The 8,168-nt window shown below is 37.7% G+C and overlaps 1 long non-coding RNA gene across 1 annotated transcript; it reads left to right on the plus strand.

Moving 5' to 3' along the window:
* The first annotated feature begins 2,700 nt into the window (after positions 1 to 2,700).
* On the plus strand, positions 2,701 to 5,916 carry LOC139139184 (uncharacterized). The gene is made up of 2 exons (XR_011553750.1): positions 2,701 to 2,781; positions 5,127 to 5,916. It is a non-coding gene; the product is annotated as an uncharacterized lncRNA (long non-coding RNA).
* Positions 5,917 to 8,168: the final 2,252 nt, after the last annotated feature.

Genomic DNA, 8,168 nt, shown 5'->3' on the forward strand with positions numbered 1-8,168 from the left:
CTGTATTCTCTGAAAGGGCTTGTCCGATTTCTTTGACATTTGCTACATAAGTCCCTTAAGATTTGTTTAAATCATGCTCTTTTTTGTGGTGGAAAAAATTTTCAGGTAATTGTCATTCAGCATTTGCTACACACAAACGATTAGTCATGCAGATTTATTCAGTATTTGCTATAGAGAAATCAGTGTTCTCCCCAGGATTTTTACAAGAGGGCAAAGAAGTGGTGCGAAGCACCACAAGCGACAACTAAAGCGGTCGCGGGGGAGGTCAGGAGGGGGTGTCCCCCCTCCTGCCGTTGGAGCTTTTGAAAAACAGAGATTAAAATGGTGTTATTTGGTGGCACTTGGGGAGTATTTTTTCAGACTTTTTTCGTATAAAAAAAATCAAAGGAAAAATCTTAGACAGTGTTCCATAACTTTTATTCCAGTTCACTGATTTCAATGAAGATTACATTTTTTGAAAACGAAAACATAGCGACAGACATACATTTATCTTGTTCACCCATTCTTGCATTCATCATTGCAATAAAATGCTGTGAAAAAAATGAACCTCATGTGGCCTGCATCTGTTCACCTTGATCTTAAAAGGCAATATAACTTTCTGTCTGACAACCATACCATAGTTTCAATGTTTTACCTAGTGTACCTGCTTGGTTTGTACGCATGAAACAAGTAGAAAACAGGCTCTATAATTTTATAATTTTCAAGTGATCAGAATACAAAAGTCCTGAAAAGATAAGATGATCACAACTTCCAGTATAAGGGATACAGTCACTCTAATGTATACAATAAAATTAAAAATGTGCCTGGAGGATGTACTAAAATACAGAAAGCTGCTTCCTGTCAGTAAAATCTAAAAAAAATCAAGATTTTAAAGATTTTGCAGATTTTTTACGCATTTGTATTCTTATTTATTTTTCTTATATTTTGCAAACTAGTTTGAAGATTTTTTTCATAACTTTCTGCTCTGACATTTTTTCCCTGTTTTTGACCACCCCCTCCCAAGATCTAATGATCCGTCCCTAAATCAAATCCCTGACTTCATTTCCCACTTCATTGCCAGGAATCTCAGACCGTTCCCTTGCAAGTTCCTTTTTTATCTTATCCACTTCGGAGGACACAACGAACGTTATTGGAACTTATTTGGGAGAATTTGATCTTCTAATTGTTCAAATGTATCAAAAGTGTTAGGTACCCAGAAGCTGTAAGTTGCAATACTGCAAATCACCCATAAAAACAATTGTGGTGCTAAAAAAGAGAAGCAGGTGAGCTTATGTTTGCAGATTAACGTTACTACATCATTCAATTATCCTAAATTAGTTCAAGTCGTGTAAATGACACATTCGCCATGACCACACACGGACAGGCCCCTGCACTAAAGGTGTGCACTTTTATAAGTGGCGGACATTAAAACAATATGAAGTGATTGGGGAGAAAAATTCAATATTTACTGTGGGCATGTAAGAAATTTCATTTTTCCCATTAGCAGGGAGATAATTTCTGGCAGATTTAGATGTTTACACGCAAAAAATCTGCGTTGTGTGAATTGCCCGCAGACAAGGGTGTATAGGGCCATTGGACTTCCCAAGGTGCAACGTCCAACTTCCCCTGCCATAAATAGGCACTGAATTAGTGGTGGATAAGCAACCATATCGAAATTGTCAGGTTACCTGAGAGTACTTTCAAAATAAGCAAACTTCTTGCAGCAGGTCACAGTTATTACAGTCTTGTGGGAACTTTTCGCTATAAAATAACAAGTTTGTCACATGATGTTCGCATGGATGCTGACAATTCGTTACTATGCAAATAGCGGTCCAGAAATGAAAAACAAACTTAATTTGATGCGATACAGATAACCGTGATTCATTCGGTTTTTTTTCCAATCACGGTAGGCAGACAGGTTACTCTGACTTTCACGTTTCAAAACGACGCAAAACAAACTCCCTAGCTCCCCATGATAAACCCGAACAAAACCAGCAATATGTGGATGAACATCCAAGCAGGCGAGACTAAGTCAGATGAAGACGAGTTGGGGTAATTTGCATACTACGAAGCGGTATGAAAGGTTCAGAGTTGACGATTTTTGACAGCAAAAATGCAATTCAGTATGAACAACTTAGTTCGGATATTGATTTCTTTGCTCGGCAACTTAGTGCCGTACTTTGTGAGCTCGAATCTGATAACAATTCTTCTGAATTTTCTAGCCTGGGTTGATATAGCTCTGCTTGTGAACAGTATTGTCGCCGAGGCTGTCTTTCGCCCGATAAAGCGATTTATTCCTTGCTCTGATAAAATTTGTGTGTATGATGTACGTGTGATGGCAAATATGTGAGTGTGAGTGCTTCATAAACTCTAGAGCATGTTGACGGGTCGCAGTCAGAAAGATTGTAAAAACAGCACGGTTATTGTACCACTCTGTATAAACAGTGTGGATTCGGCCGAGCAGTTTTGACGGTGATTTGTACTTGATACAATACGTTTGGAGTTAGTATCTGATCGAAAATCTGATGAATTATCAAATCTCAAGTGAATTTTTACATCATGTGTGTTTCGACCCAATTTGGATTCTTAGTTTGTCAAAAGGAAACTATTTCAGTTTTGCACGCACATATAACACTTTAAAAGCAAACTAATGCTTGTATTCAATGTTATCAGTATTTATAGAAACTTCAACACCAAGAAAGGTTGGTGAAAGAAATTAAACTAGCAATTAAACCTTCCTACAAAAAGAGAGTCATCGACAAAGATGAGTACTAAGATATTCTCAGGAAAGCTGTGAACAAGGTATCTAACTTCCAATGGCAAGTGGTGTGTATTTATATCAGGATTTTCCATTGGTAGAGCACTGGTTGAATCGTTTTGAACACCCTCCACCAACCAGGAGGCGAGCAAATCCATTTGTCCGACCTCATAGACCAGTAGTTTTTCGACCATGGTTAGTATTTTTTCTCATCTAGTAGCCTGGCAGGCTAGTGAATTTGGGAAAATCGATGAAGAGATGGAGCTTGTTTAGCATATACTTCCACTAAATGCAGTGTCATTGCCAGGTAAACCATGGCATATTAGTGAAATATTTCTTACATACAACACTTTCTGATGGTTGTAAATTAGTTTGACATTATAACTTAACAGAATTTATGACTGTGTTGACCATTACGCTAGTTGAATTTGACTGTTGACCGGTACATTTTCGGAGCTTCGAACTAGCCCTGAGCTAGAGGATCTGAAAATGATTTGCTCACCCCTGCCTACTAAATACAAAGATGCTGCTGTTATGGAGTGTTGTTTTGATACGTACACTGAATGTGAACATCAGTATTCAAATCATTCGGATAATGGGGCATTGAAATGTGACATAAAATCAGGGTGTATCAGGCTTATAACTTGTGAGTAAGTTTGACTTTGCTGTCATGATATGTTGTCCCTTGAGAGAAAGATGGCATATATACTGTAAAATTGTGTAGTCTTGACCTTGAATTCAGTAAAGGTAGACGTGTAGCTCTGCAATGTATCTCGTCATAACAATTTTGCCCCACATACCTGCTACTGAACACTTTAGCATCTTGTAAACGTCAAACTCATATTTAATTCTCGTGCTTAGGTTTGATCCATATGCCAGTCAGTTTATGGGGGTTGTTGAAACCGCACTCTAGTGTTGTATGAGACCCACCAATGTACATACTATATCAAACAGTTGGCAGCTGATGACAGTTTAAACATGTTTGGCATAATGTAAATTGTTGAAGCTATATTGATAAGATGTATATGCATGTAGACGTCATGCAGGAAAAACATTGTTTGCACACAAGAACGTAGCACAGTCACAATTCTGACTACTACCTTCCTGTAATGCAAGATTTGAGTTGGCCATTTAAGCAAATTATGGCAAGGAGTATTGTTTCAGTATTAACATTTTGTGCCAATGAATCCTTTTCTAAGTGGAATATTCATGTACTTTGAGCCGTGCATTTTTCACACTCTAGGCTTCAAGATGGGCAAAAGGATATTGCGGTAATGTTGTTTTTATTGGAAAAAATTGTAGGGTGATTGATTTGTTCTCGATGCTTTGTGTTAACACAATGACATTACAGTAAGATAGAAATTTCCCAGTTGTTATAAGCATGTTTAGGGGTCAGTATGTGTACTGTTGTGCACAGCCCTGACTTCTGTTTCAATCTTAGTCTATTCACAGCTGTGTAGGGTACATAGAGACATTGAAAGTATAATTAAGCAATAAACCTCATCCAGCAACGGGTATACGGTGAGGTTTCAACCATTTTGTGACAAGTGCATCAAAAACATTGAGAGCAAACGGACTCCAACTTGAGCTTTTGTATAATTTTCAACTATGCAGTGTAATGACTGCAGCAGTGTTATTTTTCACATCTTGACCAATCAGACTGTTTCATTTGTGTCATTAATGTACCGGTATGATGTAATACCAACTAATCATACCAGTATATTGATGGCACACATGCAGCGATCTGATCGGTCGAGACGTGAAAAGAATCGTGGAATATTTACGATATAGCACGGTTAGCACACGCGCGAGCTCTTCGCAAGAGCAAAAATCATTTGTTGATGTTCCATGCCAGAATTTTCATATACTGTATGATATAATAGCAATAAATCACACCAAGTGACGGTATATACCACTCCAGTTTTGACCAGTTCACCAGTACTTTATATATGCACTTGCTATCGCTTGTGCATATATGTCGTGAACTGGTCAAAATATCGTGGTGTACCGTCGCTGGCTGTGCTTTATTGCTTGGACATATAGCTTGCTATATGGATATCATAGAGCTGAAGAAAGTAAACGTGATATAAAGAATTGATTATTGTTTCGTGCAGAACAAGCCAATACCAGCATCTATAGCAGTCCGCTTACGAGGTGACAGCAACTGGAACAAACAAACCACCTTTGTGTACTTGACACAGCGAGGTGATACTGGCTGTTCTGCAAGTCAATTTTTGAAATAATTTTAGTTCATAGCTGATTTTAATAATGTTTTCTTTTTACTTGACGTAAAATATCTGCCAACCAACACAACTTTGACCCAATAACATCGCGTATTTGAAATCATAAACATCTTTAATGTGTCATGTGATTTCTGTTTTCATTTCAGATTTGTCACAGCAGAAGTGGAGTTATTAATCCAGTCAAAGTCAAACACTTAGTTGAGGGTTATGTTAAAAAATACCAGGGTAAACGTAAAACAGAAGTCAAAGCAAAGCCAAGCTCTGGCAGCAATAGTAAAGCAAGTGTCAGTAGAAACAGTAGTAACAACTCTCATGCCACAGTTCCAAGGAGTAGTCGACACTGATGACAATGGTGTTTAGTCCTTGCGACTAAAGAATGACATTGTCTGTAACTTGTAGACTAGAAAGGCTTGTCAATCTTCTCTGCATTTTAAACTCCCAAATATTGCGGCAGCTGTATCTCCCAGTGTGATTTTCAGTCGAGGCTTTTCAAAACTTTAAAAACGTAAGCATCGACGCAGTCAGACTATAGGTGGCGCTGCAGCCAAAAGTTGCTGCATGCAGCTCTGTGCGGGCAAGCCATACTTGCATTTGTGTACAGGGAAGAAATTATACATAGGTAGAGGGCCAAAGGACATTTGTTACACATCTTATCTTTTATTGAATTGTACAGAAAGTGTATATAATGAAGGACTGTGTGTGAATTCTGCCAAAAATCCAATTCTTGTTACAGTATAAGAAAACTCAGAAAATGTCACGTAATACAGAGTGATGGTTTCATGAACTTTGTGAAAGAAATCAAGTTTAAGGATTCTCTCAGAAGTCTGCTAAAAATTACTTTGGAGATAATGTTAAAAACTGTTTTCTTTGCTCTTCATTGAAACTCTATGATGTATGAATAGCTTCAATTGACAATAAACTATGTACTGTATTTGATATCTTTCTCTCTTTGTCCAAATTTGATGGTATCCTACACCAATCAGGAATATCAACCCATGATGAATTACCTATCAACCCCGTTGTTATTGGTGAGTTGTTTGTAAGATTTATGACTGACAGGCCATGTCAAAAATCTGTCCTCTTATGACTATGATCTCTTTGTAATGTGGAAATTCCTTTCACACATTGCTGGCTGCGTTCCTAGAATATTTAGTATTTCCCATATGCATGATCATTAGGGAAAGACTGCATTGACTTGCATGGTACCTGAAACCCGGGTCCTTGCCTGACCAACTCGGGTGACAAACAGAAGACTTTTAATCCCCAAGGTGTGAATGTTCCATTGTTATGTTTATCTAATCCAGCTGGTGCCATTGTAGTGCCATTGTAGGAAAGGCAGGTCTGTGAAATTGATCCTCTGATAACTAAGTAGGGAAGTAGGGTATTCCTAAGTTAATGGAGCTTTCCCGTAATGTTTAGGGCTGACATAATGAAGAAGAATGGAGCAAAACATTCGCACAAGTAAATTTTGGACATTTTTCGTCAAAATTCTTTGAAACTGCTTGCCTGATAGCTTTCTGTTTCAGTTTATATATTTTGGGGAATAGTGTTATTCCCATCGATATGATTAGTCAAATAGTCATAAAATATACAGATTGATATTGATATTTTTATTCTTTCCCCTATTATTTCATCACAATTTCCTGTCTTGTAGCCTTCATATTTAGTTTGTAGATCTCTAGAGGTGGCTTCAGTCAAATTTGATTGACATGATGGTGAGATCTTCATATGTCAATTTATTTCGCCATATTTCCTCATTTTCTGTGAAAACATTACAACATTAAGGACTCGTCAGATGATCTTTCAAAATAGGTGCGGAACTCAGTTCATCTATGGCATACATACCATAACAGTTTGATATATATCCTTATTTTGCCATCTTGTGTTGGGAAAGGCATTGCTCCTACAAGAGTGTAAATAGACTTTGCTCACACAACTCTATCAAAAGATTTTGTATTGATTCACAAGATATGGGGAAGTGTTGATAACTGGGGAAAGCATATGAAGTAAACACGACACATATACTCTTTGATGAATAAACTTTATTCATGACACAGCTGCTGTGAAGATGTGACCATTCATAAACTGAAAATGCTATTAAGAAATCTTGCATGTCTACTGATTACCGATCTTCCTGTATCATTCAGTTTCTTGATCATGGTGATGAGCAACACGGGATCACAGAATATCAGGTTTTATCAAAAAGTGGAAGTTTAACTGGGGGTTTGGGTGAAAACATCTGACCAGTTTTTTGGCACTCCCTCAATATCAGCTAAGAGTTTAAGGCCCCTCTCACTCTTAGCATGTTGTTTACCTCCAATGTAAATTAAAAGGTTATGTGCGTACCTATGGAGTTCACATTCAAATGTGTGTGTGATTCCTTATCTCATGTCTATCAGTAATAGAATTACATTCCTGAATTTGTCCTGTGAACGAATCTATCCAGTTTAATACAGACCCCTGCTGAAAAAGCTCACGTTTCTCAGGTAAATTAAAAATGAAATTACTTGATATGCGATTAGTTGAGGGCGCCCTGTATCATATCTCCGTACCTATACCACACGCGTAGTTGGTAGCCGATGCATTGTCCCTACGATTTCTAGCACCATGCACGCAATGTCCATAAAACTTTTGCAGTCAAGTTGCCATAAAGTACTACAAAAGTAGCGAGTCTTGCTACTGCAATAGATTTGAACCAAATGAAATGATCAATTGATTGCGTTGTTTAACCAATTGGATAAACTTGAAACTTTTGTTGACCATATCCATAGACCCTCGAGAAATTCTCGAGGGTCTATGCCATAACTTGAAATATACACTCTATACATAGCAAAATTCATAAATTTGATTATAAATTTCGTCTAATGGGATGATTTCTCACTACATTTATAATTCTGTTTACATGCAATGAAGACACTTCAGGATATAAAGGGATTCTTCAGTGGATCGACCGTACTGACGTAAGTTTTTAGCCTTGTGCGGCCAACATTGCATAAGAAATTTTCAGAGACTTTTATTTAACTGCTCGCCGATATTCGACAAAACACTGCAATATTTCCTACTGTCAGTTTATCCACTGAATAAATGTAACGACTGCTCAAATAAAAAAATCCTGCCATAAAAAAACCCCGTGCCATACCCTGTCCCTAAAGCTGAAGTCCCCATACTGCCCCTGACTTCTGACTGCT

The sequence above is a fragment of the Ptychodera flava genome, chromosome 1 (assembly GCF_041260155.1).
Source record: "Ptychodera flava strain L36383 chromosome 1, AS_Pfla_20210202, whole genome shotgun sequence".
Taxonomy (NCBI): domain Eukaryota; kingdom Metazoa; phylum Hemichordata; class Enteropneusta; family Ptychoderidae; genus Ptychodera; species Ptychodera flava.